The sequence below is a fragment of the Apium graveolens genome, chromosome 4 (genome assembly GCF_009905375.1).
Source record: "Apium graveolens cultivar Ventura chromosome 4, ASM990537v1, whole genome shotgun sequence".
NCBI classification, from domain to species: domain Eukaryota; kingdom Viridiplantae; phylum Streptophyta; class Magnoliopsida; order Apiales; family Apiaceae; genus Apium; species Apium graveolens.
The window spans coordinates 215,208,855-215,215,232 of record NC_133650.1 but is presented as its reverse complement, the minus strand read 5'-3'; the positions used below and the strand labels follow the sequence as shown (position 1 = coordinate 215,215,232).

Below are 6,378 nucleotides of genomic sequence, written 5' to 3'. Positions count from 1 at the left end.
GATTTTTTTGTGTTTTTTTTCTCCTTGCTTTCTTCTTCCTCTACCTACTAATGTACAACAAACTTGGGTTGCTTCCCAAGAAGCGCTTGCTTTATGTTGTTAGCTTGATGTAGAATCTCGAGATCAAGTGGACAATAAAACGGCACTAACCACCTCACGGTTTGCCGTATCCCCATAGTAATGCTTCAACCTTTGTCCATTCACTTTGAACGCTTGGCCTGGGTCATTTTTAAAAATATTCACCGCTCCATGTGGAAACACAGTTTTGATAACAAACGACCCTTACCACCTCGACTTCAACTTTCCAGGAAAAAGACAGAGACGAGAGTTGAATAAAAGAACTTATTGTCCTGGAACAAATGATTTGAGCACTAGACGCCTATCGTGCCACCTCTTGACTTTCTCCTTATATATTTTGTTATTCTCATACGCTTGAAGCCGAAACTCGTCGAGTTCATTCAATTAAAGCATTCTTTTCTTACTAGTTGCATCCATATCAAGGTTCAACTTCTTCAAAACTCAATATGCTTTATGCTCGAGCTCCATAGGAAAATGACATCCCTTACCATAAACCAACTGAAATGGCGACATGCCAAGCAAAGTCTTGTATGCTGTTCCATACGCCCACACAGCTTCATCCAGCTTCAAAGACCAATCCTTCCTTGATGGACACACGACTTTCTCTAGAATACGTTTGATCTCTCTGTTAGATACCTCAGCATGACCATTCATCTGAGGATGGTAGGTTGTAGCAATGGGATGATTCACATTATATCTATACATCATAGCAGTGAACTTGTGATTGCAGAAATGCGATCCCTCGTCACTGATTATGACTCTTGGAGTCCCAAACCTTGTGAATATCTGCTTATAAAGAAAATTAAGCACTACTTTCGCATCATTTGTCTGTAAAGCCTTGACTTCAACCCATTTCGAGACATTAGCAACCGCCAACAAGAGATACTGATTATTGCAGGATGAGACAAATGGCCCCATGAAGTCAATTCCCCAAACATCGAAGGCTTCAACCTCGAGAAGCACATTAAGAGGCATCACATCCCTCTTAGACATATTACCCACACACTGGCATTGATCATACTTCAAAACAAATTGATGTGCATCCTTAAATAATGTAGGCCCGAAAAATCCCGCTTGAAGGATACGAGCTGCCATTTTTTCTCCACCATAGTGGCCTCCATAAGCAGTCGAATGGAAATCTCGCAAGATCCCCCCCCCCCGTTTTGCTGTATGGAATACATCTCCTGATGATTTGGTTAGCTCCTTGCCTAAACAAGAATGGCTCATCCCACATGTACCACTTTACCTCATGAAGAAACTTCTTCCTTTGAGCAGAAGACAAGTCTGGAGGCATAATATTGCTCACAAGGTAATTCATAATATCTGCAAACCACAGTTTTTCTTCTTGCACACCAAACAACTGCTCATCAGGAAAAGACTCATTTATTAATATCTTATCATGTGAAGTTACACTTGGATCTTCTGAACGAGAGAGATGATTAGTGACTTGATTCTCAATACCCTTTCTGTCCTTGATCTCCAACTCAAATTCCTGAAGTAAAAGAAGCCATCGAATCAGTCTAGGCTTCAAGTCCTTCTTCGAGATGAGATAGCGAATTGCAGTGTGATCAGTGAAAACTGTCACCTTTGTCCCAAGAAAATAAGATCGAAACTTCTCAAAACTATAGACAATAACCAATAGCTCTTTCTCAGTAGTAGTATAGTTCAGTTGACCATTATTGAGGATCTTACTAGCATAGTAGACCACATGAAATATGTTGTTCTTTCTCTGCCCAAGAACTGCTCCAACTGCATAGTCACTTGCATCACACATCATTTTAAAAGGTTCATCCCAATTAGATGCAATTATGACCGGTGCTGTGATCAAACTCTTCTTTAAGATCTCAAAAGCAGCAAGGTATCCATCATCAAACTTGAAAGGAACATCTTTCTCTGGAAGATTGCACAAGGGTTTAAAGATTTTTGAGAAGTCCTTGATGAACCGCCGATAGAAACCCGCATGACCAAGAAAGTTGCGAACTCCCTTAACGAAAATTGGTGGAGGAAGGTTTTTGATAACCCCCACCTTGGCTTTGTCCACCTCAAGACCTTTACTAGAGACCTTGTGCCCAAGAATAATGCCCTGTCGCACCATAAAATGATATTTTTCCCAGTTGAGAACCAGATTGGTCTCCACACACCTTTTAAGAACGGCGCCAAGATTCTGCAAGCACTTATCAAAAGAATCACCAAACACAAAGAAATCATCTATGAACACCTCCACATTCTGACCAATCATGTCAGAGAAGATAGCCATCATGTATCTCTGAAATGTGGCAGGTGCACCACACAACCCAAAAGACTCTTCTAAAGGAAAAAGTACCAAACGGACAAGTGAAGGTAGTCTTTTCCTGATCTTCTGGAGCAATACAAATCTGATTAGAATCCGAATAGCCATCCAGAAGAGTGTAGTACTCATGCCCAACTAATCTGTCAAGCATCTGATCAATAAACGGAAGAGGGAAGTGATCTTTTGTTGTGGCCTTGTTCAGCTTCCTGTAATTCATGCAAACTCTCCACCCCATGACTGTTCGAGTAGGAATGAGCTCATTCTTTTCATTAGAAACAACTGTGCTACCTCCTTTCTTCGGTACACACTGCACTGGACTCACCCAAGAACTGTCAGAAATGGGATAGATGATCCCTGCATCTAGCCATTTGCGGATTTCTTTCTTCAAAACTTCTTTCATGATCGGATTAAGCCTTCTATGTTGTTCAACAGTAGGCTTGCTACCTTCTTCTAGCAGAATTTTATGCAAACAATAAGAAGGGATGATTCCCTAGATATCTGCTATAGACCATCCAATTGTCGACTTGAACTCCCTCAGAATTCTTAAGAGCATTTCCTCATCACTACCTGAAAGGTCAGATGCAATAATAACAGGCAAAGTAGATGTATCACCTAAAAAAACATACCTTAAGTGTTCAGGCAATGGTTTAAACTCAAGAGTAGGAGCTTCCTCAATATATGGCTTGAGGCGCTTTGGAGATTTGTTCAACTCCTCTAATCTAAGAGATTCAAAAGGCATATCTAGCCTTCTCTTCCAAGGAGAAGCATTCAAATGCTGCAACTGTTCATCACCTTCATCATCTTCACTATCGGAATTCCCAAACAAGGCCCTCTCTAAGGCATCAGACCTTAGCATTTGATCAAGTTCTGAAGTAACCACAGAATCGACCAACTCCACTTTTAAGCACTCCTCATTTTCAGTCGGGAATTTCATGGCATTAGAAACATTGAACGTCACATCCTGATCCAGTACTCGCATAATAAGCTCACCCTTCTACACATCAGTCAAGGTTCGGCCAATAGCCAAGAATGGTCTTCCCAAGATTATGGGAATCTTCTTATCCTCCTCGAAATCAAGAATTACAAAATCAGCAGGAAAGATGAGTTTATCCACCTTGACCAAGACATCCTCCACAATGCCTCGTGGATATGTATTAGAACGATCGGTCAACTGCAAGGTCATATAGGTAGGCTTTGGATCAGGTAAGTCCAACTTCTTGAAGATTGACAAGGGCATCAGATTGGTGCTAGCTCCCAAGTCACATAAGCATTTATCAAATGACACTTTTCCAATGGTACAAGGAATAGTGAAGCTTTCAGGATCTTTAAGTTTCGGAGGCAACTTATGTTGCAGCACAACACTGCATTCCTCCATAAGAGCAACTTTCTCTAAGTCATCAAGCTTCACTTTTTGAGAGAGAATACCTTTCATAAACTTCACATAACTAGGCATCTGTTCAAGAGCTTCAATAAAAGATATATTGATATGAAGTTTCTTGAACACCTCCAGAAACTTTCAAACTGCTTATCCAGCTTTTTCTTCTGCAACCTCTTAGGAAAATGAGGTGGAGGATAGATCTGTTTATCCCCTATATTACCCTCAGGAGGAGTGTGTTCCACATTAGTCTTCCTTGGTTCCACTTCTGCTTGCTTCTGCACTTCTTCCTCAGCCACAACTTCTTCTTCCGAAACTTGAGATTTTTCGGGATTTGTAACCTTCCCAGACCTCAATGTAATTGCCTTAACCTACTCCTTAGCTTTCTTCTTTCCTGGAACTTCAGTATCACTAGGGAGTGTACCAGATTGACGATTCAACAAGGCATTGGCAATCTACCCAATTTGATTCTCCAAGGTCTTGATAGACACCGCTTGGCTCTTGCACATGAGCCTCAACTCCTCCAATTCGGATTTTTCATTAGATTGTTGCAGCTGGAGTTATTGTCTTGGTGCATATTATGGTTACTAAAAACCAGAAGGGTTATATTGCTTTGCTGCATAGTGTTCATAAGGCTGTTGTACCGTATCTGAGTATTGCTCCAGCTGAAGTTAGGATGATTGGGGTTTTTAGAATGATAGGTGGTTGGAACAGGCTGCTGCGACCTCTGAAAGTTGCTCACAAACTGAGCTGATTCACTAGAAATAGCACACTGCGCTGTCTCATAAGCACCAACACAAAGCTCACAAATACTACTGATTTGATTAACTCCATAATTAGCCAAAGAATCCACCTTCATCGTCAAATCCTTAAGTTGAGCAGCTATAGAAGTAGCTGCATCTACCTCCAGAATTCCTGCTACCTTTCCTTGAGGTAGTATTTGAGTTGGGTTTTGGTATTCATTGCCAGCCATCAGCTAAATCCATTCATAAGCTTCATCATAGCTTTTAGCCCATAAGGCTCCTCCTGATCCTGCATCAAGCATGGATCTAGAAGTAGCACCCAATCCATTATAAAAGAAGTTAATGATCATCCAGTCAGGCATCCCGTGGTGATGACACTTTCTAAGCACCTCCTTATAGCGATCGCAAGCCTCAAATAAAGATTCTCCAGATTGCTGAGAAAATTGAGTAAGTGCATTTCTGATTGCAGCAGTCTTTGCCATAAGAAAGAATTTAGTTAGGAACTTTTGAGCAAGATCCTCCCATTTGATGACAGACCCTGGTGGTAGAGAATGTTACCAGCACTTAGCTTTATCCCGCAGAGAGAATGGGAAAAGCCTCAACTTAATAGCATCTTCTGGAACTCCATTGAACTTGAAAGTGTCGCAGATCTCGATGAAATCACTGATGTGCATGTTGGGGTCTTCTGTTGGAGAACCCCCAAACTGAACTGAGTTCTGTATCATCTGAATCGTGCTCGACTTGATCTCAAAGGTGTTAGCCGCGATGGCTGGTCGGACAATGCTAGACTGAATATCATTAATCTTCAGTTGAGAGTAATCCATAAAGCCTTCATATTCACTTCTGGTTCTCCCATTGTAATAAGAGCTTCTTCTTCAACTTTCTCCTCAACAAGAACTTCTTCAAAAACTTCCTTAGCTACTACAACTTCTTGCTCATGTTGATCCAGTGTTCTCTTACGAGTCCGAGAATGCATATGCATACACGCTCGCTAGAGTACCTGAAACACGATAAGGAAATAACTAAGAACAATGTCCGAGTCAATGAACTTTAACGACCAATGATGACAAACACATAAACTAAAAAATAACACCGAGTCCCCGGTAGCGGCGCCAAAAACTTGTTAGGATGAAAACACACGTTAATATTCACACAAGTATACGCGATCGCAAGTAATATAGAATTATTTCTAGTTCGTTCCCACATAGACTGGTTTAGGTTAATTTCAATCAATGCACTTATGCAACAATGGTATGGTTATTATTCAATGGTAAGACGATTAACAAATTGAGATTGTTTATAACCAAGATTATTAACTAACATGCAATTAACTATGAGAATTAAAAGGTTGATTTACATATATAACACAAACATGGGATTCTAACTTCATTACTACTTTATTCAATAGCCTTTTTGTTCTCAAACTTAGCCTGCAATGGTGATGATACTAATCAGATAACACGAAACTAGTAAACACCAACTTTCATTGTACGAATACCCTACTATCAGACATCCACAAAAGAGATAGAAGCTGAATAGACACCAATTATATTAAGACCCTATATGTCTATAGAATTTGACAATATAACGGTTTAATGCACAAGTTATCTATCGTGATTACATAGGGCAAGTAAGACGGCTAAAATTACCTACGAATCATGCATATCAAATACATGAACCTATGCTAGCATGGCAAGTTCAAAACCCCTATATTCACTTTCCCTTCAATAGAGATTAACACGCTATGTTATAAGTTCATGACACTCATAAGACGAATAAGCACAACCAATACTAGGATATCATACAATCACCATACACTAAGGTATCAAAACATATTAACTAAAGAAATCCATAAGTAAATCCGCTAGAACCTCACGATAATGATTAGCCCA

The 6,378-nt window shown here is 40.2% G+C and overlaps 1 non-coding gene across 1 annotated transcript; it reads left to right on the top strand.

Moving 5' to 3' along the window:
• The first annotated feature begins 4,846 nt into the window (after positions 1-4,846).
• LOC141722494 (small nucleolar RNA R71) lies at positions 4,847-4,953 on the top strand. The gene has a single exon (XR_012575512.1). It is a non-coding gene; the product is annotated as a small nucleolar RNA R71 (small nucleolar RNA).
• The last annotated feature ends 1,425 nt before the right edge of the window (positions 4,954-6,378 follow it).